Source organism: Ailuropoda melanoleuca, chromosome 14, assembly GCF_002007445.2.
Source record: "Ailuropoda melanoleuca isolate Jingjing chromosome 14, ASM200744v2, whole genome shotgun sequence".
NCBI lineage: Eukaryota > Metazoa > Chordata > Mammalia > Carnivora > Ursidae > Ailuropoda > Ailuropoda melanoleuca.
Genome location: NC_048231.1, coordinates 29,606,461 through 29,622,222, shown reverse-complemented (window position 1 = coordinate 29,622,222; position 15,762 = coordinate 29,606,461). Strand labels below are relative to the sequence as shown.

General features: G+C 47.4%; 1 protein-coding gene across 9 annotated transcripts in view; it reads right to left on the bottom strand.

The window, feature by feature from the left end:
• The window catches only part of DGLUCY (D-glutamate cyclase), a 76,485-nt gene that overhangs the window by 48,204 nt on the left and 12,519 nt on the right, over positions 1–15,762 (bottom strand). The window contains exon 3 of one of the 9 annotated variants that reach the window (XR_004620073.1): positions 3,227–3,314. The exons of 7 other annotated variants lie outside the window; for them this stretch is intronic. The gene's annotated coding sequence lies outside the window, so the exon portion shown is untranslated. The remainder of the gene's footprint in view (positions 1–3,226; positions 3,315–15,762) is intronic. One more of the 9 variants, XR_004620076.1, reaches the window with a different exon arrangement.

The following is a 15,762-nucleotide window of genomic DNA, read 5'->3' as shown; positions in this document are numbered from 1 at the left end:
ATAAATGATAGCAGTCACCACCCCACCATATATGAGAACCCACAGTGGGCCAGGCACCGTGCCAGACCCTTTCCCCTCACTGGTTTACAACCATTGGTTCCTCACCACTGCCCCACAAAGAAGACATTGTTAACACCATTATGGACAAGAAATGGGTCTTGGGGAGATCAAAGAAGCTCCCTAAAATCCCATAACTAGTAAATGGTAGCGCGCAACCCCAAGAACGAAGTCTAAGTTCATGCTTATTTGGCAGATATCTACCTTTCTGTGTCTATGTATATATGTACCATCCATCCATCCATCCATTTATCCATCCATCCATCCATCCATCCATCATCCATCCATCCATCCACCTATCCATCCATCCCACCATCTATCCTCTAGTGTTAATAGGAATCACATCCTGGGGCGCCTGGGTGGCACAGTTGTTTAAACATCGACTCCTGGTTTCTGCTCAGGTCGTGATCTCAGGGTCCTGAGATTGAGCCCCATGTCAGGCTCCGTGTTCAGCGCAGTCTGCTTCAGATTCTCTCTCCCTCTCCATTTGCCCCTCCCACTCACGTTCTTCCTCTCTCTAAAATAATAAATAAATCTAAAAAAAAAAAAAGGAATCACATCCTCAGTAGCAGTAGCAGGGACCTTCCCTTCTACCTGCATGAGGTGATTCCAGAGCCAGAGTCTCTTGAGTCTGTATGTTTTTTGGGGGTACTGAACCCAAAGGTGGCGAATGGGTTCAAACCATGTCAACCACACAAAGTGAAGTTTTTCAGGCTTTCCATCAGGGCCTCCAGTGAACTCACTGCTGAGTGGCCCTGAGTGGCCAAGGTGCCTCAATGCCCAGTGAGGTCTTACTCTGAGGAAGGGACTAATCAATGATCACTGGCTGAACCCTACGAAGCTATTTTCCACTGTGAGTTCTCTTTTCTCTTTAGAGAGTAACAAACTTCAGGCCCACAAATATCATTCCCTAGCCTCAAATATACCAGAGAGGGGCCTACAGCCCATCAATTCCTTAGAAGCTTCTGACACACCCCAAAGCTCAGTGTAAAATATCTCAGCTATGCCTGTCACAGATGACTGAAATTCCACCATTAGAAAGTCATTTCTCTGCTTTACCAAAGTAACCCAGTTGTAGGAAGACATGCTCCAGATGTGCTCAAACAGTGGGATGGGAGCACATGACAGCCCTATTTGTAATAGAAACAATTTAGAAACAACCTAATAGAAGTTAATCAACTACATGGAGGACCGGTTAAATAGAAGAGTATCTAACCTGTGGTACATCCATACCATACAATGAGACACTAAGTGACCATTAGAAAGAATGAGGCTACTCTATAGACTTCATATGAAGCAATTTCCCAAAGATATAAAATGAACAATGGAAAATGAGTAAAATGAATAAGTAAGGTAAAGGTATTCTATTTTGAATAACACACCCATGATGCATTCAAATGCATGTAGACTGTCTCTGGAAAGTTGGAGAAGAACTGTGCCTTCAGAGAGGGAAATTAGGCGGACGGGACCCTGAGCAGGAGCAGTGGCTGCCACACTGTGTTTTATGTGAATGGCGCCCTCTGGAGTTGTGCCATGGGGTGGCCCTGAGGGAAGAGAGATTTTCTGTGTTTATCTTTTCTGTACCTTTGAGTGGGACAACAGGGAAGTATTACATAATTTAAAAATGGCATTTAATTTAAACATATATAAGGAAGTTAGAATCAGATCCTTTTTAGGTAATCTCTATACCCAACGCGGGGCTTGAACTCACAACCTTGAGACCCAGGGTCACGTGCTCTACCAACTGAGCTGCCTGGGCACCCCAGGATTAGGTCCTTTTTAAAGAAATAAAACATTATGCTAAAATATGTCATTTCTGGGGGGCCTGGGTGGCTCAGTCGGTTAAGAGTCTCTCTTTTTTTAAAAGATATTTATTTATTTAAGAAAGAAAGAGTGAGAGAGAGAGAATGAGTTGAGGGAAGGACAGAGGGAGAAGCAGGCTCCCTCTGAGCAGGGAGTCCAATGCAGGGCTCGATCCCAGGACCCTGAGATCATGACCTGAGCTGAAGGCAGATTCTTAACTGACTGAGATACCCACACACCCATGCATCTGACTCTTGATTTCAGCTCAGGTTATGATCTCAAGGGTTGTGAGATTGAGCCCCCATCGGGCTCCATGCTGGGCATGAAGCCTGCTTAAGGTTCTTCCTTTCCCTCTCCTTCTGCCTCCTCTCCCCCATCCTTCTCTCCCTCTCTAAAAAAAAAAAAAATACTACTACTACTAGTAAATAGTAAGTCGTTCTTTATACTTTTGTCCCAAGTTTTTCATTCATTTGGGAAATATTTATTTCATCCCTACTGTGTGAGGTGCGCTGAGCACACAGAGGTGAGTAAAGCAGAACTTATCCCCATTTAAAAGTCCTGCAGGCCTGTGAGTGTGGATACCATGGTGATAACAATGACAGCTGTCACTTTCTGGGTGCCTGCCAGGTGCCCAGAGTCCAGACACAATCCATCCTCCATCCTCATTCAACAGGCATTGCGGTAGAGAGCACAGATGGGGGGGTAGGCTGTCAGGATTCCAAACCTGCTTCTATACTCAGCAGGGCTCGTTGACCTCCCTGCACCTACTTTCTCATCTGTAAATGGGGGCTAATAACAGTATGTACCTCACTGAATTGTGGGAGGGACTCAATGAGCTGACACATGTGAGATTCTTAGAACAGTTCTTGGCCGGGTCCACACTTAGTGCCCTGGAAGCCCTGGCTGTTTGTCACTCCGCACCCAGCATGCTGAATGGACTGCGGGGCATAAGATAGCCACAGCCCACGCTCACGGGGGTCTACCATCCCCGGAGACAGACACGAAGCACATAATCACGGCTGTATCTGGCTTCTGTAGCTGTAACACCGTGTGCTGAGCACTCCCAAGCCACGAGGACTGGGAGTGGGGGAGGGAAAGAGGCTGGGTCCACCAGGAAGAGCAGGGGTCAGACTAGCGGACGGGTGGGGAGGGGGCTCTCCAGGCCAGGGGACAGCATGAGCCAAAGCAGGGAGGCATGTGAAGGGAACCGGCTTCCTGTGCCGCTGGGATATTTGAGATAAGGGAGGAGGTTGGGGAACACGGGCTGGTAGGGCAAGAAGAAGCCAGCTCCTGAGCGCTCCAAAGAGTGAGGGGAAGTCATGGTGTTCGCAGTAGATTCGCGGTAGAGGAACTCGGTAAGACTTGCCTTTTACGAAGAAGGCTCTGGGCACAGGTAGGGGACTGGACCTTGGGGCAGGCAAAGTAGGAGTCTGGCAGAGAAGAGGAGAGACCTGCTGAAAGATGAGCGTACAGTAAGTTTCACTCCTAGACAACAACCTTGAAGGAGAGCGGGTGCCTTAACCCTTCATTTGTTGGGCTGGACCAGCCAGTGCTAACCACCCTTCCGGGCAGCTGCAGCAGTTGCTCTGCTGAAATGCGGCTACGAGGGGCACCTGGGTGGCTCGGTCAGTTAAGCATCTGCCTTTGGCTCAGGTCATGATCCCAGGGTCCTAGGATCGAGTCCTGTGTCAGGCTCCTTGCTCCACAGTGAGTCTGCTTTCCCCCCCGCTGCTCCCCCTGCTTGTGCTCTCTCTCTCCCTCTCTCTCTCTCTCAAATAAATAAATAAATAAATCTTAAAAAAAAATGAGGATAAGAGATCACACATATAAGGGGGAAGGCTTTCTGTTTCCCTTCAGTTCTTCCAGGGAAGGACTTCCGATCTGCTTTATTCTTTGCTGTATCTTGGAAAACACCCAATAAATGTCCACTGTTGGGGGAGACAGGCAGAGCAAGTGACATGCACAAAGGCAGCCATGATGAGAGAGCCAGGGAGGCAGGAGAGAAACCATACGGCTCAGAAGCCCAGGGAAGCCAGCATTACAAGGTGGAATTTGTGGTCATGGAGGTCAAGGAGGATAAAAACCCAACAAGTATCCATTGGCATTTGAAACTCACACCCTTTCTCCCTGACAGCCATGACGAAGTCATCATGGTTCTGTCGGTTAACAAGCACGGGGAGCACCCACGCCAGAAGCAGGGTTGTGCTTAGCACCTGACCCTGAAGGGTACTAAAAAAATATAGTAGGAGACCCAGTCCATTTCCTTGATGTTCGTAGTCCGGTCAGGAAGATCTCACTTATTCACAAGCATAAGCAAATTCATAGTAATACAAAACTCCGTTTCTGGTTTCTGTCGAGGTCTTCCCTGGATCCCTTGCGCAGAGTCCCACAACTTGAAAATGGAAGCACAGAATAAGTAGGTGTACAGACCTTGTCTTCACTCATTAATTTTTGTGGTGGGAGTTGCTCAACGTTTGCCAAGAGAGTGGCTGGTGACAGCCTAAATACAACGGCACATTTGCAAAATAGATGTTGGCCTAAGGAAGAAGCCATCCTAACTGTACAAATATTTCATAAATTTTTTTTCATTATAATAACAGAGACAAAAAATTAGAGGAAATGGGGGGCAGTCCTGTTTATCTAATAGGTCAGATACACATGCTCCTGATAAGCAAAAGATTGTTAACGAAACACGTACTTTTAACCAAAGCCAATGGTGCTCCCTTTTACTTCCCTGTCCTAAACAATTCAGTCCTAAAGTCATTAGGTAGAACTGAAGGAGGTAGGAGTCCATGGTGGGGGAGGGAGGACAGGAACCATGGTGGCCCAAAGCAGGGCACTGGAGCTCAAGTGATGAGGAGGACATCTCTGGGGAGGAAGGCCTGGCCTGTGATGTCATGGCCTGATCAGGGCAAGGAGGGATGCTTCCTAGGGTCAGAGAATGGCAGCCTGGCATGTGGCATCACAGGGTAAGTAGTGTACCCACGTGTGCGTGTACATATATATTCCTTATCTCTGCCTGGGATATCAAAGGACCTCCCCATAAAATACCTATCCATTACAAAGAGGAAAAGACTAGTTTTATAGTGAAGAAACCTGGGAGACACCACCTTAATCATGTGATTAAAGTATAGGAGCAAACCAAAATGGCGGACCCTTTGGTAGGGTACAAGGAGAAGAAGGCAGTGGCACTGCTATGATGTTCCCGCCACAACGGACGTTCTACAATATCTGTGATCTTTAAAAGTGTTGAGGTCGTGAAAGTCAAGGAGACACTGAGGAGCTATACTTCTAGACTGAAGGAGACTAAACAGACACACCTAAATCCAAGAGGGATTCTGAACTAGGTGCTCTTGTGATAAAAGACACGACTGCAATAATTGGCGAATCTTGTTTCCTGGTTTTGGTGGTTGTGTTGTGATTAGGTGGGGAGGTGTCTTTGTTTGTAGGAAAAACACAGGAAAGTATTGGAAGATGATGGAGTATTGGGCAACTTATTCCCAAGAAGTTCAAGAAATAAAAGAGGTGGTTTTTTTTGTACCACCTTGCAATTTTTCTGTCACTTTGTGATTGTTTGAAAACTTAAAAATGATGAGAGACAAATACTGAAAAACTAAATTGTAATAAAAAAAAATAGGCCATATACCTACAATGGAATATTATTTAGCCTTTAAAAGGAGGGAAATTCTTTTTTTTTTTTAAAGATTTTATTTATTTATTTGACAGAGATAGAGACAGCCAGTGAGAGAGGGAACACAAGCAGGGGGAGTGGGAGAGGAAGAAGCAGGCTCAAAGTGGAGGAGCCTGATGTGGGGCTTGATCCCATAACGCTGGGATCACGCCCTGAGCCGAAGGCAGACGCCCAACCGCCGTGCCACCCAGGCGCCCCTAAAAGGAGGGAAATTCTAACAGATGAAGCTTAAAGACATTATAATAAGTCGGGTGCCTGGGTGGTGTAGGTGACTGAGCGTCCGACTTGGTTTCTGCTCAGGTCGTGATCTCGGGGTCATGGGATCGAGCCCCGCATCGGGCTCCGCGCTCAGTGCTGAGTCTGCTTGGGATTCTCTCTCCCTCTCCCTCTGCCCCTCACACTCGTGCTCTCTCATTCTCTCTCTCAAACAAATCTTGAGGGGAAAAAAGGCATTATGGTAAGTAAAACAAGCCCATCACAAGGGACAGATACTGTACGATGCTGCTTATAAGAGGTACCTGGAATAGTCAGATTCATAGAGACAGAAAGTAGAAGGGTGGTTGCCACGGGCTGGGATGGGAGCAATGGGGAGCTAGTGTCTAGCAGGAACAGTTTGTAAGTTTGGGATGATGAAAAGTTCTGGAGGTCGGGGTGGTGATAGTTGTACTTACAATAGACATAGTCAATGCCACTGAACTGTACACTTAGGACTGGTTAAGAGGGTAAATTTTATGTTCTATCAGCTTTACCACAACATAAAATTTAAATTAAACAGAGGAAACTGCGATTGTTAGGGTGCATTTACATTAAATCTTTAGTTTTAGATTGTTGCTGTGAAAAGTGACACTGGCATCGGTGTGTGTCCTGAATTCAACACCAAATATTCCCCAGCTCGGGGTTCCTGTTCCAGCTCCATGAAAAGGAGCTTATCTTGGAAAAGGAAAATTTTTGCATCTATGCTTCACATGGCCAAACATTCACTTTACGGCTCTGTGGAAATTTAGGAAAAACTCTCTGCCAGACGTGGCTGTGAATGTCCATTCTTAGAGAGTTATAGAATATTTGAGAGCTCATTCTTCAAAGTAAATCTGCTTTTGGTTACTTAGCTAAATAAAGCAATCCAGCCTAGTGGCAAAACTCCAAGGTATGACATGGCTATGGGCAAACAGGACAAACCCTTCTGTCTCATCATTTGCTTGGCCTATAAAACTACAGCATGCGTGTGTGCGTATTTAATACAGAGGTTCTGGAATGGTGTGTCAGAGCAAATTCCCGGAGCCACGAAACGTGACACAGGCATCCAGATGGAGGTTAAGTATATGATGTTACTAACAGTAAATGCTGTCATGGAGTTCCATGGGTGAGTCCCAGGGAACCAAACAGTTGCTTTAACGTCTAGCTACCCTTCCACTGCACAGCTCAACGAATGGCATGACCTACAAGCCTACTTCAGGGTCACAGTGCACACCACTCTCCCCTTGGAGGGGCTGGAAGCTCCAGGTACTTCCGCTGCTGGGAAATGCCTTGCCTACTGGTAATACTCGGGCACGACATAGAAGATACGGTGAACCAAACCAAAAAGCACTTTGGCTCTTTGGGCCATGGTCCCTTTGTGTCAAATGCCAGACATGCCAGGATAGACCTTTCTTTCTTTCTTTCTTTCTTTCTTTCTTTCTTTCTTTCTTTCTTTCTTTCTTTCTTTCTCTCTCTCTTTCTTTCTTTCTTTCTCTCTTTCTTTCTTTCTTTCTTTCTTCTTTCTTTTTCTTTCTTTCTTCTTTCTTTCTCTTTCTTTCTTTCTTTCAAGATTTTATTTATTTATTTGAGAGAGAGAGAGCGAGTGTATGAGTGCAAACACAAGCAGGAGGAGAGGCAGAAGGAGAGAGAGGGAGAAGCAGACTCCCGGCTGAGCAGGAAGCCCCATGCGGGACTCGATCCCATGCCCCTGGGATCATGACCTGAGCCGAAGGCAGATGCTTAACCAACTGAGCCACTCAGACGCCCAGGACAGACATTCCAGGTCTATGGTTGTCACAATTTGTAACTACTATTAGGCAATAATTTATGAGTTGATGGTGGTATTGATTATTAACTTTTTAAAAATTCCTTTGTTGGTGTGTGTGTGTTTCGTTGAAAGTGATACTGACTCTTAGTTGGTCAGTTCTTGGTCTCAGAACCATACATTGGTCCAGAATTATACTTGCCCTACCCTGGAGGAAGTATGCCACCTGAGAGCATAATTGTATGGCAACAAATACATATAGTAACAGAGTGCCATTCCAGAAGAAGATATAATGGGGCAGATACAATAACACAAGCCCTTTAGACTTAATCCTCTTTTCCCAGGCCTCGTATAATTCAGGTTTAAAGGGCATAAGTAGCTGTGGGTCACATTTCAGAAGACACCGTAATTGGTCTAAACCCAAGTAAAATGAGCTAAGCTTGGACCTGTTTCATGTACAGACATCTATAGACAGCTGTGCAGAGACGGCTGTGTGAACGCTCCCGGATGGCCTGGGCAGTTGTTTCCAAGGGTCTTACAGTCCCATTAAGGCTGTGTCCAGAAATAGCCGAGGCTGGGCCTCCGTCCCAACTGCCGGAGCTTTCACAAACTGAAAACCACGCTCTCAGACCTTATGATGCCCTTCCCCGTTCTGTGTTCTGGTGGAGATTCTCTGAGATTTCCTTTTATGAGTATTCTCGACCACCAGCGTTCGGGACCCAGAGCCCGCACTGCAAGCTCCTTGTCACCCATTGCGTGACACCATGTTTCATGCCGGTTCCTCATGTGGGCAGGATGGGGACAGTGCAGGGGACCGTGCTCTCCCAATGGCAGGGCAGTGGTTCAGAGGCCGCGGTTTGCCTCGATGCTCGCGGTGCTGGGCAAAGGCCGAGCCCCCGAAGGGAGTTCCGTGGGAGGCCCCAGAGAGAAGGGCCCCCACGGGTGCCCTCGGAGGGACACCAGCAGAGACCTTAGATGGTCACAGGGAGAAAGTTAGGAGCCTCCAGGGGCCAGCCTCCCGCGGCACCTTGTCCCTGACCGAGCAGTTGGCAGGTGTGACGGGGCCCCTGGGGGGTCCTGCCGTGTGCAGCAGCGCGAGCTCAGCCGAAGCCCGGGCTCGGCCCAGCGCTCGGTGCATTTCCATGGGAACAGCTCGGCAGCCCCACACTAGGCGGGGTGCCCCGTCTATTTCTATGGCACCTATCACCATGGCACCTACTTGCTCTGAAAAACACAGGCTAAAAACAGAGCCTGAAGGAAAGGGGGGCAATCCGCTTCTCCGCGGTCGCCTTCCCCGGCAGCTGTTGTTACACCTTGTGAGCGCTCCTGCGGACCTTTCGCCTTCCGGTTCCCTGCTTTTGTTGGAGGTGGCTTTAGAAAATAAAAGGCTTACTCTCAGCATCCGCCTCGTCTTGGGAGTGAGGTGGCCGAGGCTCCCGGGAGTTGGCACTGCACCTGTCGCAGGTGTAAAATTCCCAGGCACAGGGAGCCCCTCCGATGTGGCTCCTCCCAGGGCTTGTTGGGGGGGTGGCTCCTGTGAGGTGTCTGGGGAAGTGGGGGAAAGTGGGGAGGAGGGGAGAGGGATGGTGACATCAGTGTACACAGATGACCCGTGAAAGGACCCGTGTTTATTCCAACAAAGCGGATCACGAGCTTCTCTGGGAGCACGTGAGATCCTCTCTTCACGGGGAGATCCACGAGGCCAAATGGCTTCCCTCCAGGATTTCCCTAAGTTACAGGCCGCCCTTTCCAGCACCGCCCTTCACCCAGGCTCTGGAGTCAGGCAGAGCATGACTTCGAATCCTGACTCGGTCACTTGCAAGCCCTGTGACATCCGTGGGCCACGTCTGAGCAGTGGGCTCCCCTATGACATCGGGATGAGAAGACACACGGCCCTTCCTGTGACCTCAGCCTTCGCGGTTCTTCCTTGGTTTGCCCAGCTATAGAATGGGGGCGGTAGCCAGGTTCGAAAGAGCTTCACGACTGTGGAAGAGGCACTCTATGTAAAGCACTGAGCAGAGAACGCAGAGCTACTCAAGTGGAAGCTGTGCGGCGGGGTTGATGGTGACAATGGCCAGGACAGGGTGCTCAGGCTGCCTTGCTTCTCCCGGCCTGGCTTCCTGCCTCGGTCCTGTTGGGGCAGGTGTGAACAGGGCCCCTGGGCATGAGTCACCCTCTGCCTCCAGAGCCCCACATTCCTCAGTGTCTTTGGGCATGAACGTGGCTGAGGACAAGCTCGCGCTCCACAGCAGGAGTCACCAGGCAGAAGGATCATCAGCCCGGCGCTTGCTATGACACACAGGATAATGAAATTCCCCCGAACTGGAGAAAATCCCAACTCAATTCCCTGCTTTTGGGCTTTTGGAGTCAAGCAGCCCTGGGGACTCAAACCTCCCCTCTCCCTATCTGTTGGCTGAGTGACTCAACTGCCCTTCCCTTTCCTTCCCCATCTGTGAAATGGGGTCATGCTTCCTGTCTCAGAGGGAGGTTGGGGCAGTGAAGAAGATGCAGGAAGAGCCTCCAGCCCAGATTCAGCTCCTAGTGGGCTCCCCTCTTCTCTATTCCCCCACTGAATGTTTTAGGGTGAAGTAAATACTCACTTTGATGAATTAAGGGTTAGTTTTTATAATAGAAGGAAACCGGTGTGCTTCCTGAATTTGCTGAGGTGCTGGTAAATGCTGAAACTCCCAAGCTCATACAAGACCAGGCCTGGGATTGGCATGGCTGGCTCCAGGGCCTCCGCTGCCCTCCCTCACCACCCCTCTCAAGAACACTCTGCCAAATAAGACGGTGGGCTCGCTCTCACACACTGCTTTCTCGTTNTTTCTCGTTTTTTTTTTTTTTTTTAAGATTTATTTATTCACTAGAGTGGGGGAGAGAGAAAGAGAGAGAGTGGGGAGGGGCAGAAGGAGAGCGAGACTCTTCAAGCAGACTCCGGGCATGGGGCTTGATCTTACAACGCTGAGATCACGACCTGAGCCAAAATCAAGAGTCAGACGCTTCACTACTGAGCTACCCAGGCGCTCCTACTCATCCCTTTTTATTTTCTAAAAGTAATTTCCCCCATGTGAGCACTGTGGCTATCTCCTTGCCAAGTCCCACCCCACAAGAGGGCCCACTTTCCACTTGAGGATTCATGTGCTTCCAAGAGTCTGGACTCTCCTCCAAGGTGCTGGGGGTGGAACCTGTGGCCTGAGCTAAGCCAATCACATAATCCCATCCCCTGCGGGCAGGGAGTGGTTCATGGGGCCTCCGAGGGTCCAATCAGAATGTCCCCTGGGACTGTCCTGTGAATGGGGAACAGAAGGTCCACAGGGCTGTAGATGTGAGCCCTGGACTGCTCCAGTCATTCAACTATCATAAGCAAGACCAGCCTCTGGGCAAAACAGACACACGAATGGCAACCGCCAAAGCCCGCCCCCCCCAAAACCCGGTGCTGGCGCCACGATGGATTTAGAACCCCTGGATTGCACCGTATCTCAGACTCGCTCCCCCTCTGACTCTCTTGGGTCTGTGAGTCAATAAATCCCACTTGTGTTTAAACGAGTTTGAGTTGGGTTTTCCATAATGCGAGGAAAAACGCACCAGGAACATGATTTCGTCTTGAGAGTTCCAAAGCCCCCATCACCTTCAGACCTCAGTTCCCAAGCCAGGTCTTGAAGAAAGCCCGGCGAATCCTATGACCTCCTTTCCCCTCAGCTCTGTGTGCTGTTTGTTTAGGACTCAACCGCCCATGCGATCCTCGCAATAAAACTGGTAGTGTCTCCGTTTTCCCACTGAGGACCCTAGGCCCAGGGAAGTTTTCTCTATGGCTACCCGTTTATTAGTCGCTAAGATCGGGACTAGAAATGAGGACCCTGAGGGATAGCGAGGCTATTAATAAGCTTTTATCCCTCTTTCTAAATATGAAATTATTTTAATTCCGCAGCTGGATTCTAACTTTCTCGAGTCCAAAGCTATTTTTTCTTCCTCTTTCGACCATCCATTGTAGTCACTTGAGACGTGTTTGTTACTCAGTGGCCAAGGGAACCTCCTACAGCCAGGAACACCCTGGCCAGGGGCCTGACGATGCCTGGAGGTCTGCAGAGTACTTCAAGAAGTACCAGGTGCTGGGCGAAGTGCTTGACATATGTATTCTCATTTTTAAAAAATGGCTCATTGTATTTACATTATTCTTGGGTCGGAGGGGAGGTGGCCTTTCTCCAAGTCCTGTTAGCAGAACCTGTTTGGACTGGAAGTGCAAGATCTCTCCCGAAGAGCAAACACAGATGACAGGGTCCCTTACTGTGGCACATGGCTGTGCGGAAGGGGCTGGGACTCTGGGTTCGATTCATGGCTCTACTTCCTATCATCTGGGTGGTCTTGGGCAAGTTACTCTGTGTATTTGTGCCTCAGTTGTCTCATTTGTCAAATGAAGATCTAATCCCACCACCTCTGTGGGCTGTGGGAAGATTCCATCGTATCGAACACTCGGCACAATGCCTGGTATCCTTTTTGCTCTGTTCCTGCCACGTTTCTTCTTTGCTGGGCACGAACCAGTGGCCGACCCTCACAGGCGTGTGCCCCATACCCCTGCTCCATAGATGATGGCCAACCCCACCCAGGAGCCAAAGAGAGATAGAGAAGTTCAAGGAAACACTGGCCACCAGGTGGGGAGAAGTTTCCATCCCCTTCCTTGCCCAACATAGATTTGCGGCTGGAAAGTTAGAGCGCGCCAAGGAATGGTTGTGGCCCGAGCTGCTTTGTTTCACGGCAAGTTCATTGTGTTTGGATTATAACAAAGTGTTTTTCCTTTTGTCTCGGCCCAGCAAGCCATGAACAGTTCCAGATCCAACAGCCTGAGCCCCGGGTCTAAGAAAGGAAAGTGGATTTGCAGTATGTGTTTTTCGATTAAGATGTGACACCATTCCTCAGAGCAGCCAGGCTTCCCCTCAGATTTTGAGCATTATTGTATAACCAGTATGCACTTGCTCAGAGCTCTTTGTCAGCAAAGGGGAATGTTCTACCGCTTTCGGTAAATGTGACCAAGCCGCACTTCTCTGTGGCTTAGGCGGGGTCTGGGGCAGGGAAGCCGGAGGGACAGGAAGAGATAAAATGCCTTACATGTTATCACTTCTTCTCATCTCCTCTTGTGTTCAAAGAAGGCTGGTCGGCCCAGCATTTTGTTCCACCCCAGAACCAGGCTTCTGGGGTTAAATAGTTACATGTTTCTGCTGGAAGCAGTTCCGTATCTATTTATGGGAGGCATTGTTCTCGAAGTATAGATCTCCAGGACACCTGCATCAGAGTCCTGGAGTGCTTGATAAAATTGCAAGTTTCCGGCTCTACAGGATTCCCACTGATCTAGACCCTACCAGAGACTGGGAACCTTGAGTAGCAGGTGAGGAGCGTGGGTTTTAGAATCAGATCAGTATGGACTGAGCCCCAAGTTCCAGCTCCAAGTCCAGTACCTGTGGGCCTTGGCCAAGTTATGTAATCTCTCCGGGTCTCAGTTTCATCACCTATCCAAGGGGAAAGCTGAGCAATGGAGAGAGATGGAGCTCACGTGGTTGTCACGAGGATGAAGTGAAATAATGCTTGTTTAACCACATTTGGCGTATAGTAAACATTCACTACATCTTAACTTTTTTTTTTGTATATATAATACCTGCTCTGAAAAAGTCTCAGAACCTTATTATGTACAAGAAATAATGAACTTGGCCATCACAACCAGTGTTAAGAGTCCTGCTGGTACTTTCCACTGGTACAGGTTTTGACAAGTCTACAGACCAGCAACCGGACCTGGAGGTATCTTGAGCTGTAGGAACTCCACCAGGACTCACAGCGAATTCTCAACAACGAGCCAGCCAGGAGAGGGCAGCAAGAGAGAGCCAGAGTCTAACTGCAGCCTTCCGAGTCACAATGCCTGAGTGTTTGAGGCACTTGGTGTGGTCCAGGTTGGTCCTAGTTTGAAAAGACACTAGATCTGGTGGGTGGAGACGCGGTAGTGCGGATTTCACACTGGGTGGTATACATTAGCGTGGTGGGTGGTGGCTGTGTCTCTGACTCAGCAGTTCCAAAGATACTTACTTTAAGAAACCACACAGGCATCGCTATATTGTAGGAAACAGCAAAACTTCATTGAGAATGGGGGGTAATCTAAACCAGGGGTTGGCAAATCCTTTTGTATAGTCTGAGAACTAAGAATGGTCTTTATACTTTTTAAGCATTGTTAAAAGAGGGGGGGGGAACAATATCAGTAGCAACTAACAAAATAAAAATAATAAAACAGACAAGTAACAACAACAAGAATATTGTGATAGTTAATTTTTTTTGTCAACTTGACTGGGTCATAGGGTGCCCCGAGAGCTGGTTAAACATTACTCCTGGTGTGTCTGTGAAGGTGTTTCTAGATGAGATTAGCATTTGAATCAGTGGGCCGAGTAAGGCAGGGAACCCTCCACCGTGTGTGGGCATCATCCAAGTCAAGGAGGGCCTGAATAGAGCAAGAAAGCAGAGGAAGGGAGACTTGCCTTCTGCCCAACAGTTTGAGCCGAAACATTGGTCTCCTGTCCTCTAATTAGGCCTCTCGACTCACTCAGACTGAAAGCACACCACTGACTTCCTTGGGCCTCTGGCTTTCAGATAACAGTTTGTGGGACTTCCCAGCCTCCATGACCCCTTGAGCAATTTCTTCTATATTATATATAAGATACAATAGATAATATAGATATATCTCCTATTGATTCTGTTTCTCAAGACAAGAAAAAAAGAATAAAAAAACCTACACCATACTTAACGATGAAATGTTGAATGCACTCCCTTTAAGATCTGGAACAAGGCCTAGGAAGTCCCATTATCACCACATTCTACTGGCCTGTGTACCAGAACAAGGGGGGGAAAAAAGCAAATAGAAATGTGTAGAGATTGGAAAGGAAGGAAAAAAAACCTCTTGCAGCTCTAAGGATCGTCTGAATGGAAAACCCAGCATTATCTACAGATAAATTATTAAAATTGGTATGAGAGTTCAGGAAGTTTTCTGGATACAAAAGCAATATGTAGGAGTCGGTTGCATTTCTATTTACTGGTAACTATTAGAAAATGTAATTTTAAAAGGTACCACCTATAAGAGCATGAGCAAATATCAATACCCAAGAGTAAATCTAACAAAACATGCGAAAGCCATTATGGAGGAAATAATAAAACTTTACTGAAAGACTTTAAAGGACCTAGGTAAGTGGAGAGCCAGCATGCTCATGACAGAAAGATTCACTATTGTAAATTTATCAGCTATTCCCAAATTGATGTACATATTCCAGGCAATTCCAACCAAAATCCAAACAGGATTTTTAAAAAGAAACTCAACAAACTGATTCCAAAGTTTTTTGGAAGAGCAAAGGGCCAAGAAATGCCAAATCATTTTTAAAGAACAGACATGAATGGGTCTGTTTGGCGGCAGGGTATATTTCCCCGACCAGCTATCAAGACTTCTTGTAAAACCATAGCAATTAAGATTAAATGAAAGAACTCCCACAACTCAACAGGAAAAACAAACTAAAAACAAAAAAACCTCAACCCAATGAAATAATGAGAAAGGACTTGACTAGACATTTCTCCAAAGAATGTATACAAAGGGCTAATAGGCACATGAAAAGACGCTCAAATCCCTAATCGTTACAGAAACTCAAAGGAAAACCACAATAAAATACCACTTCAGGGTCGCCTGGGTGGTACAGTCAGTTGAGCGTCCGACTCTTGCTTTTGGCTCAGGTCAGGATGTCAGGGTCGTGGGATCAGGCCCCGCGTCGGGCTCAACACTTGACACGGAGTCTGCTTAAGACTCTGTCCCTCTTCTCCCCTGTCCCTGCTCTCTCTCTCTGTCTCTCTCTAAAGTAAATAAATATATCTTTTAAAAAAATTACCACTTCACCCCACACCCATTAAGATTGCTATTATTAAAAACAAAATGATACACAAAAAAAGAAAATGGCAAGTGTTGGCAAGGATGTGGGGAAATTAGAACACTTGTGTATTGCTGGTGGAATTGTAAAATGGTATAGGTAGCCTCTCTGAAAACAGTATAATGTTTACTCAAAATCATTAAACATCAAACTATAATCCCACTCTGGGTATATACCTAAAGGAATGGAAAGCAAGAACCCAGACAGACATTTGTACACCTATATTCATTGTACACCTATATTCATAGCAGCACTATTATACATATATGTAT